We start from the raw sequence: 26,768 nt of genomic DNA, 5'->3' as shown, positions 1-26,768 counted from the left end.
ATTCTCTTGGGAGACTTCAATCTCCCTGATGTCAACTGGGCCACTTATAGTGGTTCCTCACCAAAATCTAACAAATTTTGTGACTTACTGTTTCAGCTAAACCTCTTTCAACTGGTTGATGAGCCAACCCACAATCAAGGAAATACTCTGGACTTAATAATCACTAACAATGAAGATATTGTGTACAACATATCTATTCATCCCATTACCAACCGATATCATCTGATCACTTTATTGTCACTTTAAGTATTAAGTCACATGCAGACCATATACCCTCACACACTCCACCAGTTATCTTTGATTACTCTAAAGCCAATTATCCTGGCCTCATCAATTATCTATCTCATATTGACTATACTACCTGTGAATAGCTATCTGACATAGACTCTATCTGGCTCTTTATCAAGAACAATATCACTAGGGGAATGGACCTGTTTATTCCTAAAATTAGAACCAGCTCTTCTCAGTTTCCTAAATGGTACACTTCAAATATACGCCATCAGATTAAGTGTCTTCGGACTCTACGAAAGAAATACAAATCTCATCCTACTGATCACAATTTGAATCGTATAAAAACAGCAGAAGATAACCTCCAAAACAGCATCCAACAAGCCAAGGCAAACTTTGAAGCAAATCTAGTCCACAATTTTGCCTTCAGTAATGACTCAAAAATATATCAGCATGTAAGAAACATCACTAAATCTGCTTCTATCCCTGCTACAGTCTTCTTTGATGATAGTTCTGCCACCAATGACATTGATAAAGCTACTTTGTTCAACAGGTACTTTTACTCTGTGTTCTCTCAGAGTACCTACTCCTTACCTCTATTTGAGGACATACCTTCTACAAATTCTACCATTGACTCCATCAATATCACTGAAGACGAAGTCCACACTGCTTTACTATCTCTTGACTCTTCAAAGGCGACTGGTATTGATGGAATTAGTCCTGCTGTCCTAAAAAACTGTGCCATTGTTTTAACCAAACCTTTACACTATTTATTTACATATGCCATTTACCATTGTTGTCTTCCTTCCGAATGGCAGATACATTGCATCACCCCTATTTTCAAAGCTGGCAACAAAAATTGTGTTACTAATTATAGACCTATATCCCTACTCTGCATTGTGTCCAAGGTACTCGAACATATTATTCATGAAAAAGTTCCAAAATCTATTTCTAGTCGTATCTCTACCTCACAATTTGGATTCGTGAAAGGGCGCTCAACTTTGCAACAACTTCTTATCTTCCTCAAAGATATTTATGAGCACAAAACCCAAACAGGCGTAATCTATTTAGATTTTTCCAAAGCTTTCGACCGAGTTCCTCACAATGAACTACTCTTAAAATTGTGGCAAATTGGCATTACTGGAAACCTGTGGTAGTGGTTCAAATCATATCTCTATAATAGATACCAATGTGTACGACTCAATGGTTCCTACTCAACTCTACTTCCAGTTTTATCAGGTGTGCCCCAGGGGAGCATCCTTGGCCCACTTTTGTTCTTAGTTTTCATCAACGATTTGTATCTATCCATTCATCACTCCAATGCTTTATCTTTTACAGATGACACTAAATGCTACAAACTCATTTATGAACTACTTGATTCCATCAAACTCCAGGATGACCTCAACTCCTTATTTGACTGGTCTCAAGACTCAAACCTATCTTTTAACACTAAGAAATTTATTCACCTCTCCTTTAATACAAAGTTCCCAAATTCTTACAACATTGATGATTCCTCAATAATATCTAGTAACACCCATCGTGACCTTGGTATCATTCTATCTACAGACCTGTCCTGGAGAAACCACTATCACCACATTTCATCCAAAGCTTATCGAACCCTAGGATTGCTTAGACGTACATTCAGACATTCTATTAACACTACAACTAAAAGAACTCTGTACATAGCACTAGTAAGGTCTCAGCTCCTGTATTGTTCCCCATTGTGGCATCCCTACCTTATCCAAGATATCTCTGCTCTTGAAAGAATACAGCGCCGAGCTACCAAATACATCCTCAACGATTATGTTTCTGATTATAAAACTCGCCTTATCAAGCTCAACCTACTACCATTAATGTATATTTATGACCAGTGTGACATTCTGTTTTTCATAAAATCAATTCAAAATCCATCTGATCATTTCAACATCCAGACCTTCATCAAATTCTGTCATCATTCTACTAGGTCTTCCTCCAGTAACAAACTTGAACATGTTTTTACATCATCTAATCAACAAAGAAACTTCTACTTCAACAGACTTCCTCGAACCTTCAACAGCTTACCAGTAATTGACCTAACTCAACCCTTTGTTACCATTAAATTTCAACTAACTGAAATCCTATGGCAGCATTTTATAAGAAACTTTGATCCAGACAACCAGCATAGTTTCCATTTTACATGTCCTTGTAGCATCTGCTCCAAACATCCCAAGCCACCTAACTTTGATACATTTAGCAGCTAATTGTAATTATATAAGTAATGATAAGTACTTAATTTAAGTTATGGGATCTGGTACTTACCAGATTACCTTTAGTGCAATTGTATACAAACTCACTTTTATTGTTGTACAACCATGTACACCTGTAACATTGCACTATAAAGCTAATAATTGAATAATTAAAAAAAAAATTGAATTGACAAGTGCATTACCTTTTTGAACTGCTTGACTGATTTCCGCGCTGTGATTGCTGCCCTACATCCTTGCCTGGCTTCTGCTTGTAGACCTTTTGCCATGCTGGGATCACTGGCTACTGCCTTACTTGGCCAATGGGTTCACTAGTCTCTACTGCCTACTGTGATCTGCTTGGCTCTCTGCTCTGCTTGGCCCATTGCCACTTAACTTATTGCCTGGCTTATTGACATGTTGCTGTGCTGGGATTACTGTCCTGCTTGGCTGGCTTACCGCCCAGCGTTGAAACCGGGTCACTACTGCTGACCCGGATGACCCACTGCACTGACCCGGATTAAGTAAAGCCGAGGCGTGCGATAAGAGCTATGTTTCGGGTAGTCTTGAGCGACGTTTTGAGCGTTCGATTCGTATTGAGTAGACGAGTAAGTATGAGATAACTAAGCTGATAAGTTTATCATTTAAAATCAGTCAGTGGGTTTGGTTCAACGTTGAAACCGGGTCACTACTGCTGACCCGGATGACCCACTGACCCGGATTGACCCGGATGTGACCCGGATTAATTAAAGCCGAGACGTGTTTCGGCTAGTCTCGGGCGAGCGAACGAGTCTACATTTTGAGCGTTTGATTCGTGTTGAGTAAATATTGCAACTTCAGCCTAGCTGTAGGTTGAAGACCAAAAAAAAAAGGAAAAAAAAGGTCTTCACCTACTGACAATAGCTACCCCTCACCATAGATACTGCTCGTTGGGTCAAGTCAGACTACCGATATAACAGTAGTGTTACATCTATGTTAGCAGATCTACAATGGCCATCACTTCAACACCGACGATATGTGACTAGATTAAAAGTCTTCTACAACATTGTTTACTCCTCATCAGTCTTAACAGTCCCAAATTATTTCACTAACACCACATATCCCACCCGCCATCACCACCCCTTCCATTTTGAGATTCCGTTTGCTAGAACAGATCATTATAAATTCAGCTATTACCCCAAATCTATCCGCGATTGGAACAATTTACCAACTGACACAATAGAATCCCAATCTCTACAAGTATTTTTAGATAAATTATAACTGACTCTTATCTATGTGATTTGTAATGTTTTTCCTTACCTGAACATATCAGTTTGTAACTGTGTTTTCAGTAATCATAATCATAATCATAATCATACCCTCAGTATCGTGCTAAATACTGCACTTACTAACAAATAGGCGTGGCTGAGCATATGTTGGTAATGCGATAAGTGGGCGTGGCTCACGAAAGAGCTACGCGATAGCGTTTATAAGTTCCACGTCGTCAAACGAACAATTTCGTTTCTCATGTGATCCAATCCGGGTCAGACCCGGATAAATTATAAACCGGGTCAGACCCGGATGACCCGGATGACCCGACCCGGTTTCAACGCTGGTTTGGTTCCACTTAGCTAGGGTCCGCAAACCGAAAAATTGATATCTTCAAATCAACTTACAAACTATAGTTATGTGTAGGGGTAGGTATAAGGCCACTCCAAATAAATTCTCTGTTTCCCGTCCTGGACTCAGGCATATTTGCATGCGGGCGGGCGGTCCATTTCTATTATTTCATTATAAGATTGACAGATTTTCAAGCCATTGTTTTCCTGGCACATCATAAATAGCTGCATAAAAGCATGCTTAAGCTTTGCATCTCTTTTTATGTTGCAAAAATAACACTAAGCTGAATTTGTGCCGACTTGATAGCACTGTTGTCACGTGAGCTGACGCTTTTACAAGATAGCTTTTACTGAGCCTGTAAAGATAATGAAAGAAAACGGAATAATTGAGTATTCAGAGTTGACAGTAATCAGATGCAGGCGGTGGACTGGAAACAGAAAATTTATTTGGAGTGGCCTAATCAAGAAAACACTAGAGTGGCAGCAAATTTCGTCCGTCTCTTCTAGTGAAAATAACGCGAAATACCTTGAATTCAATCGATTTTTCGCCGTCGTAATTTGCAATGTTATTCTTTTGGGCCAAAACTCTCTCTCAAGCTTTGAGAGGTTGTCCACTCTTACTACGGAGTATAGATAGTTTAATATAATTAATTAATATTTAGTGGTGGCATCGCGCACATCGCCGATCTGCGAAAAAAAGAGATTTTTTGATCTGGAGCACAACAGACTTGCAGGAAATACTGAAACATATACTGCAGTGATCGCCTCCAAGTCAAGTACCTGTGTGCAGATTATGGTGTAGATTGAAGTTTGTTGACCATCTGGCTGAGACCAGCATCGCCCGATTTAGCGAAAAATTCCTCCACGAACCAACAAATGCTGCAGTCTCGTACAAATTGTTAGCAATAATTATAGTAGCTATCAAAAGCAGAAACCAAGGGTTTGCTCCAATTCCATAGTTGATTGTAGGGAAGAGTGGCTCTGCCAACTACTCAGGATAAGTTAAATAAAATTAAAAGTTCAGATATATGCCTGAAAGCAATCTTTAAGCCAACAGTTTAATGTATGTACATTTTATATATCCTATCTGTGTGGGCCACCCTTATACATTCCATGTAATTTTCCAAATTACTAAAATTCTACCCCAAAAACTTTAAAATCAGGACCCAGTTCAAGACAAATTTTCAACAATTTGAATTTTGTGAAAAGATCTTAATATATTAATACGACAAAATCATCACGACAATTACTCTAAATTCAGTGACATGTGACTACTGCTCTTATTAAATGTTTGATCTAATCCATTATAACTATGTCAATTATCAAGTTCCAGTAAATCATCTGAATGGCATCTCATTATAACAATTAAAATCAAAATTTCTTCCAAATCACAAATAACTAAACTTCAATTTTAGTGCAATTGGTACTTTAGTACAAAATTATAGCTACCAGAAAATGTCACGGCTTTGTGTGATAGTTTTCCATGCATATATGATTTCAAGGCATGTAAAAACTTGTCTGGGGAGCATATCATCTGACCTTGCATGCTACTGCATCTGAGTATCACATGAAAATATATGATCAGATAATTATTATAAGTTTTGATTTAACTATCAAAAAGGTGTGCATGATTATAACTATGCTGCATGACCTGCATAGCTATAACTATATAGATCTGGCCATGCACTCAAGACCTCCGGACTCCATCCTTGCTACAAAAATGATCATTTACTGTGCTCACAGCGATTTATAATCATATCAAGTCAGAAATGTTATGCTGAGTTTCGTAAAACTTTCATTGCAAGTTTTAGTTTTGCACAATAAATTGCGTTGTTGGCTAACTGTAAAGTTTACCGTCAGTCATCAAGTCATCGCTGTAAGTTTATACTTGCTCTGAGCAATCATTTCCATACTTAAGCCACCTAAAGACCATGCATAAGTGTGCTCAGCATTACATACCAAATAGCATAGGCGGCGGAAAGGGGGCTAGAGGGCTAAAGCCCCCCTCGGTCTGCTGAGGGGGGCTTAGGCCCCCTCAGAATGATACCACGCCGAAGTTATCCTTTTTGGAGTGGGGCTGAAAACTGCGATAAAGATCGAGATACTCTAATAGGGCAGTCACAGTATTAGAGCAGTGTTTAGCGAGGATTTTAATGTAATTTATCAGCTATGAATGCGTAGCTGGTGAGGTGGGCAGCTATTGTCAACTGGTTACGACCTTTTCTTTTTTTTTGGTCTCACCATACCAAATCAGAGACTAAGTCTAGGTCAGCCCAGCCCCCCTCATATCAACTACTTCCTCCGCCCCTGCCAAATAGTACATTGCATATAAAAATGAAAATGCAGATGCTATGTCTAGACTATATATCTTTTAGCCCTGTTGAGTATGAGGAAGAAGATATTTTTCAGAAAAAGGCACAATGATTTTACTATAGCATGATGCAATATGCCACATTAAATCATATAGGTCAATTTACACCAATGCAACATAGCTATAATTATAACTTGAAGAAAATTCTCCAATAGAGCAGTCAGATATTCGTATAGAACAGTCAGAAATTGATTTTTCATACATAATGTCACTGAAATTGATCAACAATCACAAAAATAATTATTTAACTGCACTCAGAGTAGTTTTCAGTATATTCCACAATATTTTTTTGCAAAATTATATATTAGCTATAAGAGGCTTGGTTTTGTGCGAGGGGTCCGCCACTCAGGATTATGATCGACGTGATTCGGAATCACCGCGTAATTCCAGTTGATTCCTAGATTCCGAACGTTGAATCCTCTGATTCTGCCAGCGATTCCTCGCGATTCCTTTATTCCGTCTAATTCCAAAAGGGATTCCTATAATTCCATATGATTCTAATAATTCCGGCTGATTCCAAGGCTGATTCTGTAATTCCAAGTTGATTCCACGATTCCCTAGAATGGATTCTGTACTATAGGCGTGCCAGAATGGTGACTATCACAGTGTATCACTTTAGCTACCTCTGCTGAACCTACTGGTGAGTATTGAAGTCATGTTAAGTTCCACCCGGCATGGACTCGAGGCGCTGCGAGCCACTAGAAATTCGCTGGCAATAGCCTATTTTTATTTATTTATTTTATCATTACTGGGCAGGCAGCTGTATATTTCTGCGTCTGGCAAAAGTGTCAGTGGACACCGTCACAACACTAGCTAACCCTGATGAAAGACCTTAAACTGGATCACATCTTTCCTGACTGGACGTACACAGAGTGTTGTGTGTGGTGGTTGCACTTCCACCCCCTGTGATGTTTTGAGTGGTGTCCCACAAGGTTCTGTACTAGGACCTCTGCTATTTTTTACATACATAAATGAAATCAATATGCTACTCGTACTACACAGCTATTTGCACAGCCACCAAGATGTAGAGTTTCTTTTACTCAAAAGCTTTTTAGGCCAATGAAACTTGATTATCAGTTTCTCGCTCAGATTTTTGAAAATTTGATGCGGGCGGGCGGTTATTATTCATTATTCATTATTTTCCAAAAGCACAACACACATCCCAAACATGAAGATTTCTGCCATAAAACAGTGAGATCTACATTGATTAATCTTGCATTAAATAGCTAAAGTATTTTACTAATCTATAACAAGTGATTTTTCCATTAGAGTATAGCTGATTGCTCTATTAGAATAAAAGTGACTGATCTATTAGAGTATTTCGATCTGAAATATCAATAATGAAATTCCATGCGGGTGTATCAAAAGCATGCGGGCGATGACGCGAAACTGCTAATCAAGTTTCATTGGCCTTAGATCTCAAGCTGCCCACTGGTGGAATGCAGTTCCTAACAACATGTTAACATCTCTAACTTTTCAGGACGATTTATTTTCTTATTTGTATAAAATTTGTTGATGATTTTTATGTTTGTAAATTGTTTGCTTAATTGTTTTGTATGTGCTATGTGTGTTGTAATTTTTTGTTCAGTCTTTGTGTGTGTGCAGTTGTAATTTATATGTGTATATGTATGCTATTTTTGTGTTTCCTCCTCAGTCAGGGAAGAACGGCATTGCCGACTGACTTGAGGCTAATTTAAAAATCCAATCAATCAATCAAATCGATATCACTAACAAATTAAGTTCTATTTGTTGCTTATACGCTGATGACTGAATTCTATATAGGAGAATTGATAGTTTAACAGATGTTAAAGATTTGCAAGATGATTTACAGATATTGGAGCTATGGGAGAAAAAGTGGAAAATGTCTTTCAATGTTGACAAATGTGTGGTTGTATCTATAACTCTTAAACGAAACCCTATATACTCCAGTTACCACCTTCATGGAGAACAACTTACTGTGGTTCAGTGTGCCAAGTACCTGGGAGTCTCAATTGATTCAAAATTATCTTTTAACCAACATGTGGACAATGTGTGCAAAAAGGAAAACTCTGTATTAAGTTTTGCGAGGAGAAATTTTGCAAACTGCTCCTGTAAAATCAAAGAATCGACCTGTTTCTTACTTACGTCAAGCCCACAATGGAATATGCAGCTGCAGCATGGGCTCCTTACAGCAGACGGTCGAAAACAAACTTGAGTCTGTGCAAAGATGTGCAGCTCGCTTTGTAATGAATGATTAATATCAAACCAGCAGTGTATCAAACATGTTATCACGTCTTAACTCGAGCACCATTGAAACTCATTTCAAACATTTAAGGCTTCAGATGTTCCATAAAATTATTCATAGCATTGCGGATGTATCACTTCCTGATTATATAGCTCATAGATCAAGGTATACCAGAAGTAGTGAACTTAAATTTATACAGCCAGACACAGCTATTGATTCTTATAAATACAGTTTCTTTCCTGCTTCAATTTGATTGTGGAACACTCTACCTAGTGATATAAATTGTGACAATATAGATACTTTTAAGGAACTTCTGAAACATATTACATTGTAATTTATTTTTATAGCTTATATTTGTAGCCTCATGATTTTACATCTATGTTGTAATATACTCACCCATATGAGTTCTGCAATAATTATAGTAAGAATGTATTGCAACTCATTAACAAGCTAGTTAGCTAAGGGTTAGTATAAGTCTCGTTGGGAACACCGGATCCAGGCCCCACTGAGAACTTGTAGGAGCTGTTATTGAAAATTGTTAGATTACAGGATGTTCTGGAATCCGGGAAACCTCAATCCAACAGCCAGCCGACGGAGAATGAATTAGCTAGTATATATAGTGGCTGTAGTTAGCTGCTTCTGCGACGGCTTGTAGCAGTTGCACTGAAGCCATCTGACTGTGAACTCTAGTGCACAAACAAGTGATTTCATCATGCACACACTTTAATTATTCTGTATCTATTTTTAGTAGTTAACCTTCACATTTTGTAATCCATTTAGCTTATTGTATTCATGTACTTGTAATTGCTAGCAACCATATTCTTTTAATTAGTGGTCTTTTGTCCTTTTGTATTTTCTTGTGTATATGTGTATTGTACTTCCTTATTATGAACAGTGTTGTTATCAATCTACTTGTGAGTTGAAACAAATTATCTTAGCTTTAGTTTGGCGACCGTACAGGCTCGCACTCACTCGCGAAGACTTAAACCTCACTAGAAACGCACAGGAACACTCACTGTAATACACGTAGGCGTATACACAAAGTGTAAAACCAGGTGCAAAACAAGTGAGAGTTAGCGTCTTTAGCTTATGAGTGTGTTATACTGTGTTAAACGGTAATTTACAATATAATTTTCATAACATTTATTTCAAAATATTTCTAATTACAAAGTTAATTCCGCTTCAGATTCCCATAATTCCATGATTCCTTGATTGATTCCAGTGATTCCTGAGGTCTTCGACGTGATTCCGAATCGTGGCTAGGGACCCGCCGATTATGCTGGCATAATTATGAGCATAATAGGTGTCTGAAAGCATTGAGCATAATGCTAGCATAATAGGTAGAATATTTGTGTAATAGTATGAATTCTTGCTTATCAAAATAGCTATCACAAAAAGGTCGATATACTCTAATAGAACAGTCAGTAACTCTAATAGAACAATCATATAACTGACTGTTCTATTAGAGTATATCGATTTTTCTGTGATATGCATCTTGACAAGTAAGTTTGTGCTTCAGCCACTTATTATTTATCCATAAATTGGAAATTATTACTAGAGCATGGGAACTGAAGCATAAATAATTGGGCATAATTTGAGCATAATGGGTAAGTATTGAGCATATATTTAAGCATAATAGGTAAATTTTTGAGCAGTGCAGCATAGCATAATAGGTAAAATTATGAGCATAATCGGCGGGTCCCTAATCGTGGCGGACCCCTCGGTTTTGTGCAATAAATCGCGTTTCGCATGCCGTAATTGATTAAGGTGTTCGTAATCTAGCCCTCGCTGGAAGTTTGTATTTGTGCTGAGTAATCATTTCCATAATTGATAAGAATATGGGACATAACACACGTACATACTGAAAACTACACCATACTACTACTTATTACCTAACTATATACTTATTACTACTTACGTACTTAACTTAACCAATGTCTGTTTCTAACAGTTGTTCTGTCAGCTATGGATCCTAAAATTGATAGGGCATATGGTGACCAAACACCAAAGGTCTCACATACAAGAGGGATAAAATCTCCTCCATTATCATTCACAATGGTGTTATTCTCGAGCTCTTTCAACTCTTGTTGTCCTAAAGGCTGTAGTACCGTGGCGACCTTGATACAGACTGGAAACGGTACCTGGAAAGGTTTGATTTTATTTCCGGTCAATTTGTTGTGTGTCGGTCCGTTTTATGACAGTGACAGTGTGCGTCTTTTGGAATAGAACTGTTCTACCCGTGTTCCATGGCTGAAGGAACAAACAAGAGAACACTGGATCAGGCGTCCTTGTCTCCAGACGCCAACCAGTCTAAAAAACATCAAGGAGGCGGATCTCCAGAGAACGGAGGGGATTCTGCAGTTCGGAATCACTCTGGCGAGGTCTCTCTTTCAGATAAGTTATCTGCAGTAAATAAGATTGCTGTTGATATGTGTGGCCATTGTAATAAGACATGTGATGCTGAGGGGGTCAAGGGTGAAGCTTTGCAATGTGATTTATACGAGGGATGGTTTCATGCTTCATGTGAGAGTATCAGTAGCAAGCACTATAAATCCTTTTCATCCCTCGCAAAGTCTATACCAAACATGGTATACTACTGCAAACATAACAAGTGTCAATTGTCAATCACGAATCAAGTTCATAGTTGCAGAGTTCACTAAAGCATCAGTAACTGAGTCAGCACAGATTTCAGTGGGGGTAAATGACTCAATCAAATGTATAGACAAGAGTATAGCTGACCTTACAATACAAGTTAGTAAGTGTATTGAGGATCTTGGTTCAAAGATTGAAAACTTGTTATCAAATCAATCTGGTCTCCAAATGGAGGTTGATTCAATTCAAAATCAATCTCCCAATCCTGATAATTCAGTGCAACTGCGTACAACTACTACTTACGCGTCTGCTGCATCCAATGCTGCACATAGTATTATAGACGAGTTAGCAGACAGGAACAGATGCAAGAAGAATGCTATCATTTACAATATGCCTGAAGCTAAGGATCGCACTGCTGATAAAAATTCCTTTTTAACTCTGTGCAAAACTGTTTTTGATTTGAATGTTCCAGTCACTCGTGTGGTACGTTTAGGGAAAAGGCTTGAAAATAAGCACAGGCCCTTGTTAGTGTGTTTTGAACAGGAAGATGATAAATCTACTGTTATTTCCCATTCAAATTGGCTTTGTCGTCATGACCAGTATAAAAGGGTATTTATTGCTCCTGACCGAACAAAATTTGAACGAGATAAGCATGTGAAATTGGTTAATGAACTAAAGGAAAGGAAAGCTAAAGGGGAAACTAGTTTGATTATTAGAAATGGCTGTATAACATCTAGACCAATCCGTACTGTAAATAACCCTCCTCCTCATGAGACAAGTCACTCATCTCAGTCCTCCTGACACCTTACCCCAAAAGACATGTACTAAAGATTTAACCGTTCTGTATACAAATGCTGATCAATTTTTGAACAAGATAAATGACCTAGAAATGCTCATTGCTGGCAGTGAGCCTGACCTGATATTAATTACTGAGAGTTTGCCTAAACATCACTCATATTTTATTAACAAGGCCTCTTTAATGATCCATGGTTATTCATTATATTTAAATTTTGATCCTGACTCTGACATGACTTCTACACTGGGTATTCGTGGAGTGGGAATTTATGTATCCAACACTTTATCAGCTAGCCAAGTGTATTTTAACAACAATAGCTTTAAAGATCATGTTTGGATAAATATTAATCTGCAAGGTCAAGATAAACTGTTGGTTGGATCCATCTATCGTAGCCCTTCCGAGGCTATGCAGACAAGCATATCCTCACTTTGTACTTTACTGGAAGAATTGAATGATTTTACTCATTTATTGATATGTGGGGATTTTAATATGAAAGATATTGTTTGGTCTAACATGTCAGTGAACCCAAGGAATACTTATGTTGAATCCTTCATAGACACTATTCAAGATCTTTTTTTATTCCAGCACATTCAAGAACCAACTCGTTTTAGACCAGGCACTACTCCTAGTTTGCTTGACCTTGTGTTTACAAATGAAGCTGATATGATTAATCACATTGACTATCTTCCAGGCTTGGGAAATAGTGATCATGTATGCATTCGTTTTCACCTATCTTGCTATTCTACCATCAAACCAAACCACACCCCTAGATACAATGTTAACAGAGCTGACTTTGACAGTATACGTGCAGCATTTCATACCATCGATTGGCCTGACATCATGGAGTCTATGAATACTCAAGAAGCATGGGGATTTTTCAAGACAGCACTTCAAGATATTATTGATAAATTTGTACCACTAACAACAGGAGTAAGGAAGAAAAGAAATATTTACATGTCTCTTGAGGCATTCAGAATGAAGAAATTAAAGCGGAAATTGTGGAAAAATTATACCTTGTCTAAAGCTGATCATGGCTACAAAGCTTTTAAGGTAGCTAGAAATAAGCTTCGGCGTTTAACAAGAAATTTAAGGATTAATCACGAACAACATCTAGTCTCTAACATTGGAAGAAGCCCTAAAAGTTTTTGGCGTTATGTAAACTCAAATATGAAAACAAGATCTGGTATTGATAGTATCCAACGTCCTGATGGTTCTACAGCTACTTCTGATCCAGAGAAGGCTGAATTATTGAATTCATGCATATTTTGCGAGTGTTTTCACTAATGAAAATTTAACCAATTTTCCAGCCCTAGATCCGGGAGCTTCGGTACCAAAGTTGGAAAACATAACAATAACTGCTTCATTAGTATTTGATGAATTGAATAGGCTAAAAACAGATAAACCTCCAGGTCCAGAGGGTTGGCCTCCACGTATATTCAAAGAATTTTCTGACCAACTATCAGTTCCCACTGTCCATTTTATTTAATAAATCTTTCCAGTCTGGTGTTCTGCCATTGGAATGGAAAATTGCTTTTGTTACCCCTATTCATAAGAAAGGAAGTAAACATCTTGCATGTAATTATAGACCTGTCAGTCTTACATCTACAGTAGTTAAGGTTATGGAATCCATTATTAAAACTAATATACTAGAACATCTGAACTCCAATAACTTGTTGACATCCCACCAGTTTGGCTTTTTAGAGGGCCATTCATGCACTACCCAATTACTTCATGTTATGGATATTTTAACAAAATCACTTGATCGTGGAGTACCTGTTGATGTTATTTACATGGATCTGCAGAAAGCTTTTGATAGTGTGCCACATAAACGTTTATTGTATAAGATTGAACACTATGGAATTACAGGCAACCTTCTTAGATGGATTGATGGATTTCTATCCAATAGGAGACAGCGCGTTGTTTTAAACGGGGAAAAATCATGTTGGCAAGATGTGAATAGTGGTGTTCCACAAGGATCAATTCTAGGACCTCTTCTCTTCCTTAATTATGTTAATGATATGCCGAAATCCATCTCAAGTCATGTGTTTTTATTTGCAGATGATACCAAGCTTATTCGAACCATTTCTACATTGGCAGACCATGTACAACTCCAAACTGATTTAGATAATCTAGCCAAATGGTGTGATGTGTGGCAACTGAAGTTCAATGTTACTAAATGTAAAGTGATTCACTTTGGTCGAGCCACACACAGCTTTGGAGGCTACTATCTTAATGGTGTCTCATTGGACTCAGTTAATTGTCATAAGGACTTGGGTATTATATTTGATGCGAATTTAAAGTTCCACCAACACGCTTCTGAAGTAGCTATGAAAGCGAACAGGGTATTGGCTTGTATGAAAAGAAGCTTTATCGATTTGAATGAATTTGTACTATCACGGTTGTACAAATCAATGGTTTGACCAATATTAGAATACGGAAATGTAATTTGGGGACCCCATTATGTATTAGATCAACGTAAACTTGAGGGTGTGCAACGGCGTGCTACAAAACTAGTACCATCTTTAAGAGACAAGTCTTACTTAGATCGACTGACATCAATGAATTTACCATCTCTTTTGTACAGGCACAGACGTGGTGACTTAATATTTCTGTTCAAGATGTTGAACGATTACTTCAATCTGGATCACTCCAACTTTTTTACTTTCTCCCACAATACACAAACTAGAGGTCACGCATATAAATTACTTAAGCCCCCTGCCCACCTTTCATGTCGGGTCAACTATTTTGGTACTAGAGTAATTAATGATTGGAACAATCTTACGAGTGATATTGTAGGAAATTCTTTATTAAATAATTTTAAATCAGCTATAGATAATTACTTTTATGACTATAGATTTATGTTAATGTAATAATTATATTCATAGTTAATTTTTGATCATTGCATCTAATTTATGTATGTATATGTATGTAATTGAATGGGTGTACAGGCTTCTAAGCCTCAACCCAAATCACATCATAATCATAATCATAATCACAATGTCCTGGTATTGGTTGTCCTTAGCTATCTTACCAACAGCAGCATCCACCCCAGCCCAGCCTGAGAAGAAGCAGAAGATATGACAGCAGACTGAGTGGTACTCCTGACGGAGAGATCAAAATAGGCATTGATAAGACATTGTGAATGATAATGGAGGAAATTTTATCCCTCTTGTATGTGAGACCTTTGATGTTTGGTCACCATATGCCCTATCAATTTTAGGATCCATAGCTGACAGAACAACTGTTAGAAACGGTTTACCTCGAAAGTTTGCTAGGCGCCAACTTCTCCAGCAACTGTCTGTGACTTTGTGGAGGTACAATGCGAAAATGATACTCCGCCAGTATTCGCTTACTGCTGAGGACGAATTTCCTGACTTTGACATTGGTTAAGTTAAGTACGTAGGTAGTAATAAGTATATAGTTAGGTAATAAGTAGTAGTATGGTGTAGTTTTCAGTATGTACGTGTGTTATGTCCCACTTCAACACACTTAAAGGTGCGTATGTGCACGAGACTACAGTATTTGTTGGCTCGTGGAGGAATTTTTGCTAAATCTGGCAAGGCTGGTCTCAGCCAGATGGTCAACAAACTTCAATCTACACCATATTCTGTACACAGGTACTTGACTTGGAGGTGATCACTGCAGTAAATGTTGCAGTATTTCCTGCAAGTCTGCTGTGCTCCAGATCAAAAAACGTCTTTTTTTCGCAGATCGGCGATGTGCGCGATGCCACCACCAAATATTAATTAATTATATTAAACTACCTATACTCCGTAGTAAGAGTGGACAACCTCTCAAAGCTTGAGAGAGAATTTTGGCCCAAAAGAATAACACTGCAAATTACGACGGCGAAAAATCGATTGAATTCAAGGTATTTCACGTTATTTTCACTAGAAGAGATGGACGAAAGCTGCTGCCACTCTAATGTTTTCTTGATTAGACCTACCCCTACACATGACTATAGTTTATAACTCGATTTGAAGATATCGATTTTCGGACCCTAACTTAGCTACTGTGAGTTTACAGACAGCAATTGGGTGTGGCTTCGTGCATACCTAGTATTACAATTTCCCCATATATTAAAGTGGGTGTGGCTCACAAAAGTACTTATCCTGCTGCAAGACTAGACTATATACAACTCGTACAATAATTGATTAATGGGCGTGGCCCACGTAAGCTTACAGACAGCAACGGACGCACTTTCGTGCTATTGACTGCACTTACTAATAAATGGACGCGTGGATGAGCTTATGTTTGTAACGCGGTAAGCGGGCGTGGCTCACGACAGAGCTACGCGGCTAGCGTTTATAAGTTTCCACGTCGTCAAACGAACAATTTCGTTTCTCACGTGATCCAATCCGGGTCATACCCGGATAATTTGTAAACCCGGTCGGACCCGGAGAAAATGTGACCCGGATGACCCGACCCGGTTTCAATGCTGTTACTGCCCTGCTTTTGGTCTACTGCCTTGCATGGCAGCTGCAAGTTCTAGACTAGAAGAATCATCTTTGGACACAGAAGCCGAACTGATCTGGACTAAACTAGCACCTCCCAACCAAAGTCCTATGCCTGCTTCAGTTCTATCGCCCTCCAGCATCTGACTTGTATCCAATAGAGTAACTCCATCTATCATTATCTAACCTATTGAACCAATCTAAGACTCTACCTAACATCTTGCTAATAGGAGATTTCAATTTCCCAGGTATTACTTGGAATAGTGGTTATGGCCAAATTAGTACACCAACTTATGGCAGTAGGCTGAATAGCTTATTTTAAAAAATAATCAATGATGTTGGTCTTGAGAAGTTTGTACATCAAGCAACGCGCCAGAATAATATATGTGACCCGGTCTGCGAAAAGGGCTCTTATAGCCTTTCCAATTATCCATGTTTGGCTAATCGTAACTCCTAATCTACTAACGCTATCACCATGTAATTACACCCACAGCTACTGCCAGGTTAGGGTTGTTGAGTGACCAAATTGTAGGCTTGTACCATATTCACCAGTCAAGTTATGGGTTACCATATATATGCAATTGGAAAGGCTATAAGAGTCCTTTTCGCAGACTGGGTCACATATTGGATCTAGTTTTGTCTACACATCCAAATATTTCTAATCTTAATACTGTACCTGGCATCCCTGATCATGATACAATCATATTTGTGACCAGGCCTGTAAAAATAGGGCATGTGGGCACAAACTACACCCCTTTCCACTATGGGCCGTATCTCAGTACTGGAACAAAATGTTTGCATTCTGTAACTTACAGCATTAAGCCAGTTAAATGCTTCCTAAAAGCTAAAATTTGCATTGGAATAGCATGATGTTATGAAAAGTTATGAGTAATGGAAGTTTGAAAAAGTAGGCAAAAATCATGTGCCCACATGCCCTATCTTTGCAGGCCCAGTCACATTTGACCTTCACATAACTCAAAAGCCAACAACAGGTAAAAATCAACATAGTGTTGCACTATATCATAAAGATGACCTCCAGTCAATAAAAAATGATCTTGCAACCTTTAGTAATAATTTTCTGAACAGTGATCCTCAATCTAGAACTGTCGATCAACTATAGCAGGAATTCAAGGTGGCAGTTGACAAAGCAGTTATTGATCATGTTCCACACAAAGTTAACAACTAACGTAATAGACTACCATGGATAAATAGGCAAATTAAAGCAGACATGAAAGTACAAAAACGCTTATATAACAGAGCTAAAAGAAGTAATTTGCAACATGATTGGGATGCTTACCGTAAAATGAAGAACTCCATAAATACTAAATTGAAAGAAGCACAAAACAACTACTATAAAAGACTGTTTGATAACTCCTTTAGTGGTAACCGATGACAATTTTGGAAATACATCAGAGCTAAGCGTCAAGACAAACCTGATATACATGTACCTGTATTATTCGTAGACGATCAACCAATTCATAGTGCAAAGGATAAAGTTAATGCTTTGAATAGTCACTTTAAATCAGTTTTTACAGAAGAAAACTTTTCAACAATACCAACTATGGATAATCATACTGATGTACCCAACATGCCTGATATATCTATTTCTCAAGCTGGAATATACCATTTACTTACATCACTTGATGAACACAAGGCCAGTGGACCAGACCGTATATCTCCTTACATCTTAAAGCACTGTGTAGATGAAATAACACCTGGTCCAATATTACATATAACTTTTACTCAGTCTCTATCTACAAGTCTTTTACCAAATGACTGGCTAAAAGCTAATATATGTCCTGTACATAAAAAGGGTAGTCGTAGTAATGTTGCTAATTATCGTCCTATTTCATTAACCTCCATTTGTGCTAAAGCCATGGAGCATATTATATCACTCTATCATGAGCCACCTAAATCAGAACAACATATTAATTGAAAATCAATATGGATTCAGAGCTAACCATTCATGTGTAACCCAGCTCATCACATTAACTGAAGATATCTCCTTTGCTTTAGGCCACCAAAAACAAATAGACATCATCCTATTAGACGTTTCCAAAACATTTGACACAGTACCACACCAGCGACTACTAACTAAATTAAGATTCTATGGAATTAATGGTAATAGTTACAATTGAATCCAAACTTGGCTTACTCACCGCTCCCAGTGTGTTGTGTTAGATAGTGAATCCTCGAGTCCAGTACCAGTGCTTTCTGGAGTACCACAAGGCACAGTGTTCGGACCATTAATGTTTCTGTTGTACATTAATGACATAATTTACTAAAGATATCAACTCACCACTCCGCTTGTTTGCTGATGATTGTCTACTTTACAGAGTTGTTAACGGTGCAGAAGATGCCAACATGTTTCAAGAAGACCTGAATAGGTTATCAGAATGGGCAAACACCTGGCAACATAGATTCAATGTTAGTAAATGTACTGTCGTACGTTGTACAAGATCCTTGACACCGTTCAAGTCTATACCCTCGATAATCACATCTTAAATCTATCTGATCAACATACTTACTTGGGAGTAATCCTTAATACATCACTATCTTGGTCGCCACACATTTTGTATTGTTACTAAAAAATCTAAAACACTTAATTTCCTGAAACGTAATTTAAACAAATGTTCAAAACAAGTTAAAGGATCTGCTTATCTAACAAGGTCAGGCCACAACTAGAATATTCATCTGACGTCTGGGACCCTCACCAAAGTGGAGATATTGTAGAGCTAGAAAAAATACAACGAAGAGCAGCACGCTGGGTAATGGTAGACTTAGTTCTGTCACCTCAATGTTAAATCAGCTTTCATGGCCAACTCTCCAGACTTGCTGCAAATTATCTCGACTACAAACATTACACAAAGTTTTTTTACCAACAGATATCACTTACAATTCCTCCATACTATCTACCAACATCACGATCAACGAGACAGTACCATCCACTGCACTACATCTTACCACATGTATCTACCACAGCACACCAAAATAGTTATTTTTCAAGAACAATTAATGATTGGAACTCCTTACCAGTAGATCTTATTGAAGTTGCAGATACTGACATTTTTAGAACTGGACTACAATCATTATTGTAATTGTGTTGCATGTATTTGGGTAAATCTGAGCACACCAGCAGGGCTGACTGCTCAGTAATAATAATAATCATAATCATGGCTTACTACTTTGCTTGGTTTACTGCCTTCATCAGCTTACTTCCTTGCTTGGTTACTTCCCTGCTTGGCCTACTTCCCTGCTTGGCCTACTGCCCTGTCCAACAGCCTTGCTTGGGCTTGCTGCCCTTCTTGGCCTTTCTGCTGTGCTAGGATCACTGCTTGATCTTCTGCATTGCTTGGTTTACTGCCTTTCTTGGTTTACTGCATTTTTTTGCTTACTTCGGCTTACTGCCCTGTTTACATACTACCTTGCTTGACTTACTGCCCTGCTTTTAGCCTACTGCCTTGCATGGCTTACTGCCTTGCATAGTTTACTGCCTTGCTTGACTTACTGCCCTGCCTTGCTGACAGCTGATACTTTGTGCTGATGATGGCAAGCATGCGTTTTCCCCAAACTATGCAATAGCTCTAGTGCATGTCATAAAGTGCGGTAGTGCAAAGTATGCAGGCTGGCTGACATAGGATGTTAATAACACACAAAATAAGAAATTTGCAATGATTTAGCCATGTATAATGTATATAATTAACAGTGGATCATGGTAAATCACAGATCATGCATAGATTGTGGGTTTAAGATTTTGCAAACATTATACTGAAACCAATAGAGAAATATTGCTACATACCAAACATAATAAACAACAATCATTCATTGTACAAATACAGTAGATTCACATTCATACACCATGTGCAAACATTATTGCTGAATGTTGCACTCTGAGTACACACAGAACAAGTGCAGATAGAGCCATGAAGGTACACAGATGAATGTACGTATGTGCTACAGTATAATAACATTGTCCAGCTGCACAATGTTAAAATGTATTGTACCTGTAGCTACAAATACATGTAATAGGTGGCAGCAAACTAAAACTGCATGCAGTGGAATCTGGTCAACTTCTGGCCAAAATTCCTTAGCCTTAATAAAATAATACATAGTTGCTTTATACAGTATAGGATTAAATATCTCACTAGGAGAAAGTAAAGTATGTAGGTAATGGCCTTTCTATATAGGTGGCTCCTAAGACAGGCTCGTACGCTTTGTGTTGATATCCAAAACAGCCAAGTTGCAAAAAGAGTGTGGTCATCAATAGTTTGAAATGTGATATAACCAAGAATTGGCTGTAGTGATGATGCTAGCAATATTTGGCACCATACCCCAAAGGAGTTCCTAATTATAAAGCAAAAAATAATGTATATAATAGGCCACTTCTGACTGTTCAATACACATTTATCTGTTGTATGAACTATTGTTTGTATATCCTTGGGTACATGCCAAGGATGCACAGTACAGTGCAATGTAACAACGTTAAACAGGCTGTAGGACCAGGTGTCCTGCAGACCTTCAGCACTTGCGCTGTAAAGCCTTTAGTAAATATACTAATGTCCATTTGGTTCCACATGGAATACTTTGAGATAGCAAGTCACTTTCTAGAGATCCTATGGATACATATACATACATGCAATTGACAAGGAAAAAACATCTTGTCGACTGCCTTGCAGACTCCTGTTAGTGTTCGAGCATTAATTGGATGGAGGCAGGTTCAAGGCTGCCCAGGTCCAGTCATGAATTTTTTCTCTTTTCTCACATACTTTATGTAACAGGCTGTAGGACCAGGTGTTGTACGTACCTCAGCACTTGTGCTGTAAAGCCTTAAATAAATTTTAAAAAGAATAATTATACACAAAAGTGATTCAGAAGTGATGATTGTGGAAGTGCATACACTATCTAGTTCTACAATGCGTTAATGCTGTGGTCTTAATATAGGCCAAGAGGTGTGAATGCTACACTAACCAGCAGAAAGCATTTAGTACAGTACTACTAGTGTTATGTGTCATAATTGTAGCATTGCTACACAAGGGATCATCAACAACATATTTTGTAAAATCAGATGATGAACACTACTCAATTAACAGTGCACATACCCTCAGTCACTACCTCATGAACAGGAATAAATATTTTACCTCTCACACTAAACTACAGTTTCTGCCAGGAATGCATATTCTTCAAAGTGATATGGTTTTACAGGATGTGAAAAATTTCACAATATGTGGAAATGACAGCATCATTCATTGTAATGGATTGGCAATAACTGCTGGAGCTGTAAATGTTACCAATTTAACAATATGTAACATTGAGTTTGCTAACTGTGGCAAAAGAGGCAGTAAGGCACTTAAACATAACCATGAAACTGTACCATATTATAATCACAGTGGCGTATTATACTTTAACTGTTGTACTACAGTAAAGATCATTCGTGTAACTATAACTGCTAATTCTGATGTAAGTGGAATTGTAGCTATTAATGTCTTTGCTACAGAAGTGTCCAGCTTTGTAGATGTGAGAATAGCCCTAAACTGTGGTTATCCAGACAGTAATTCGTCACCAGTAAATGGTATTGAGTTTTATTACATTGATGTAAACAATGAAACACACAACATAACAAACTACACTGCAACCATCAGGCACTACAATTATAAAAATAACAAATTGTGTAATAGCTCATACGCTCTGTTTCTTGCTCTCTTTCAAGAATCATATGGGATATCCATGGTAGTCCAGGATACCACCTTTAGTCAGCTGTATAATACAAGTGTGCTGTACTACCATAAAGAATCAGTTGGACAGTACATTGATAACAGTGTGACATTCAATAATTGTATCATTAATAATAATTTTGGAAACATCTTTTTGAAAATGTTTAATGTTTTAATTTACAATGCAGGCTTCATTTATAGTAAATCACGACATCAAAGAAAATGTGACACACAATCAAACATAATTGCCTTCAATAATTGTCACTTTGTTAATAACTCAAACATGAATTCATTATTATATCTTGATCCTAAAAACACTTTGTTATTTAATGTCCTTGTCAAGATAAATCATTCCAGCTTTCTTTACAATTGTGATGTTCAAATGATCAAAGTAAACAGTGAAGTGACAGCTCTATGGCAACTCTCTCACTACATTACTATAACAGAAACTACTATATCATCCAATAAACATGATAACTTGGTCAGCTTGATATCATCTACAAACGGGAATATTGAATTAATGAATCTTATTATTGTTAACAACACATATGAGACCATTATAAGACTCTATTTATCAGTTTTGATGTATAACAACTATGTTGAGTTTTCATCCAATTATGCAAGGTTTATTATACAGGCAAGAGAAGGGTCTTACTATTTACTAAAAGAATATACTACAGTAAACATAACAAGGAACCACGTGTATACCAGTACAACAACCACAAAAGTACACAATGAAAATTTAGACCAAATCTGTTACTATCAGTTTATTAGTGATAGAGGCAATTTGGACCATGAGTTTGCTGTAAATAAAACACTGAACTACAAGATACTTTTTGTGGATAACACATACAGTGCACCACATTATGAGATAAATATTTGGACCTCCACAAATTGTTCATGGTTACTGGAAACTGCATTTTATTCCTCAGTAGCATCAGAGGTGTATGGTACTGTTGTTGAAACTAAATTACGTTGGGCAAATAAAACTATTAGGGAGTCTACTAAGTCCTTAGTTTGTCCTTGCTCAACTGAGGACAAGTTTAACTGTAAAGAGCGCCATTTGGGATCACTTTTCCAGGACAGACTTTAACAGTTAAACTATTAATAATACAGTCTTTCTCATCTTCTAACACAATGCTTGCTGACACAAGCGTACACTTAGAACATGCTTGCAAAATTACAGGTGCACTTGAAATTTCACAGACCCATCCCAGTCACAGTTGTAATGAGTACAATTACACCATTTGGTCTGATCAGGATGAATGTCAATTATATTTGGGACCTAATGGCTATCCTGAAGTGTTTTATGTCACTTTGAATACCTGTCCATTAGGATTCAAACTAGAGACATGGAAGTCATGTTATTGTGATCCAGTGTTGAAGTCATTTACAACGTCATGTAATTTGCAGGATCAAACTGTATTACGCCCATCCAAGAGTTGGATATCTGGAAGGAGTTCCAATAGATCTCGTATTTACTCATTATCACACAACTGTCCATTTGATTATTGCTTACCCCATCCATCATATGTAAATCCATCTACTCCTGATCAGCAGTGTCAGTTTAAGAGATCTGGTGTTTTGTGCGGTCATTGTCAACCTGGTCTCAGTAATGTGTTTGGTTCATCTCAATGCAAAGAGTGTTCTAGTGTGTACCTGTGGATTGTTATACCAATTGCAATAGCTGGTGTTGTCCTTGTTGTGATGCTCTTTGGGTTTAACTTAACTGTTACCAATGGAGTAATAAACACATTCATTTTCTATGTAAACATCATCAGCATAAACTTTTCATTGTTTTTCCCAAAGTGTCATTCAGTTTGTGTATTACTGGCATTGTCTAACTTAGATTTGGGATTGGAAACTTGTTTTTACCATGAAATGAATGATTTTTCAAAGACATGTTTACAATTAGCCTTTCCATTATATTTAATTTTGATAGCAATTGCATTGATAATTGGCAGTCGCTACTCTAATAAAATCCAAAGCCTTACAGCACAAAGAGCATTACCAGTTCTTGCCACATTATTCCTTTTAATTTATACAAAGATCTTGATCACTGTATGCAGTGTTTTGTTCTTTTTCTCTCCTATCACTCACCTTCATAGTGATCACATCACTTTTGTCTGGTCAGTGGACACAAATGTTCCAATTTTTGGAACACAATATTCAATACTCTTTGCTGTCTGCCTCGTGTTATTCCTTATCTTACTACCATTTAATATTCTCCTTCTGTTTCCAAGAACACTGTCTCGCTTTCATCTCATTAACACTTTTAAGCCATTGCTGGATGCATACCTTGGCCCTTACAAAGATGACCTTTCATACTGGATGGGCTTACAGCTTTTAATCAGAGCTGTCTTTCTTGGCTTATCTGCCCTTAATACAGACATAACTCTTGCTATTGGAGCAGTTATACTTGGAGTACTTTTGTGTGTTGAAGGTTTTGTTCATCCATTTAAGTGCAGCTTTAAAAATATCCAAGAGATGTTGACTCTACTTAACCTACTAGCAGTGTTTGTTACAGCATCACATTATGATGGTAGTAGCGATATAGAACCACTTTTGCTGCAGTGTCTGATCTTTGTGATGTTTGCTTACTTTATTGTTCACATTTCCTATCACTGTGTGATGTCAACATGTGGTAACACAATCAAATCCAGAATGAACACTGTCAACATGAATTTTAAGGTTTGGAAGAACAAAATAACAAATAATTCCTCGACTGAAATGCTCCATGTTAAGGTCAATGAAAGGAATAAAATAGCAAATGCAGTGTGCAGCAGTTATGAGGAGTTTCAGGAATCACTCATTGCATTAAATGATTAATGGTACATTTTGTAACATGCTTAGCTGCTGATTTAACTGCAATTGCACATTGCTTAGCAGAGCAGTTCATTACACATAAGAAACTTTAACATACATATACTGCAGTTATACTATTGAAAGTTTTTTCTCATAAACACATCAAATGTAAGTAAACACACATGATGTTTAGCAAAACACAAGACTTCCACATTGAGCTATATGAGAATAAAGAGAGGAAAAAGATTATGTGGTAATAAGTAATGCTTACTAGAAAAAAATATTGTAACAGTGAGTGAGTTCAGGTTTGAGTTCCCTTGACTGGTTTGAAAGGGGCAGAGTTTCTAGTAATTCTTACTGTAAGTCCAAGGATGTGGCAATTATGACAGCAAAATTTTTTGGAAATACAATGTAACATAATTATGTGGGGTGAGAATCAAGTATTTGCACAAATCTGGATACTTATATAGAGCAACCAATGAATTCTATATAGCTAACACTACTGTACTGTAGTGTAGATTACTCATGGTTAGCTACTGATCAAGCACAGCAGTCTATAATATGGAACAGTTTGATAATAAAAATTACTACTATTCTGATGCACAAATTATATTAGCTATTTGCAATGGGATCTACTGTTTACTAGCATGGTTGCTATATACAGTTATTTGGCAGAGCCATAGTCCTAGCAGCTAATTTAAGTTTAGATGTGTAGCTACATATCAACCACACCAAGTTTACAAAATAGTTTCTGTGCACTGTTAAAATTCTGGTTCACTTATAACATCCCAGTTTAACTGAAAAACAATGGGGTGTTGTAACAGTACTCCTTGAAAGCATACAGGGTTACGGCTGCACCTTCAGGGTGTTGTTAACCCATAACACCCCAAAATGATGTATAGCAACACCTATTTAGCCCTGTAACACCTTATAATACTATATTTGCTGCTGCAACACTTGTTGCTACTGTATATATCAAAACCACCCAAAGGGTTACTACTGCACTGTATTTTAATATGCTATCTAATAATAGGTTGGAGGTTGGATGGCTACAGGTTTGAGGCTTCCCAGGTCCAGTCGTGGATTTTTTCTCCATTCTCCACCTTTTCAAACAAACTTTCTGTAACAACTTTAAACAGACTGTAGGACCAAGTGTCCTACAGACAGACCTTCAGCATTTGTGCTGTAAAGTTTTAATAAATAAATGAATAAATAAGCGGTGCTACCAAAACACCTATATTTTCTAAATGTCAAAGGAGTGTAATTACAGCATCCCTGAAAATAATAAACACCTTATAGTTACACCCATTGGGTGTTAAAGACATCAAAAAGTGTTTCTTGTAGTTCTAGGAATTTAACCCCACAATTACAAGTTTCTTTGGTAGTTATGTGTAAATACATATAGCAACTTAGTAAAGTGCAGAAAGACAATCAAGTAAGTGCATTTGTAATTCTGTTTAATTACTGTATTTCACAGATCAGATGTGTTTCCTCATAGGAGCTATGCGCTGTTTACATGCTGAATATGTTTTGGTATACAGAAGCCACTCAATGCTTTTCAGGACCAGATGGTTGCATTGTGTATCTTGTCAAGCTTTATATGTTACAGCTGGTAAAGTACAAACATAAGCAGAATAAAGCAGATCATTATGTAATAGTATTGGTCAAACAATGATTTCATGTTACACAAAATACTACATGGCTTCACAGAGTGTATATCCCTTTTAATGTACATGGAGAAATAAAAATAAAGAGGCTCCACCCCTT

The sequence above is a fragment of the Dysidea avara genome, chromosome 1, assembly GCF_963678975.1.
Source record: "Dysidea avara chromosome 1, odDysAvar1.4, whole genome shotgun sequence".
NCBI lineage: Eukaryota > Metazoa > Porifera > Demospongiae > Dictyoceratida > Dysideidae > Dysidea > Dysidea avara.
The sequence above is the reverse complement of the archived record's forward strand: the minus strand, read 5'-3'. Positions refer to the sequence as shown.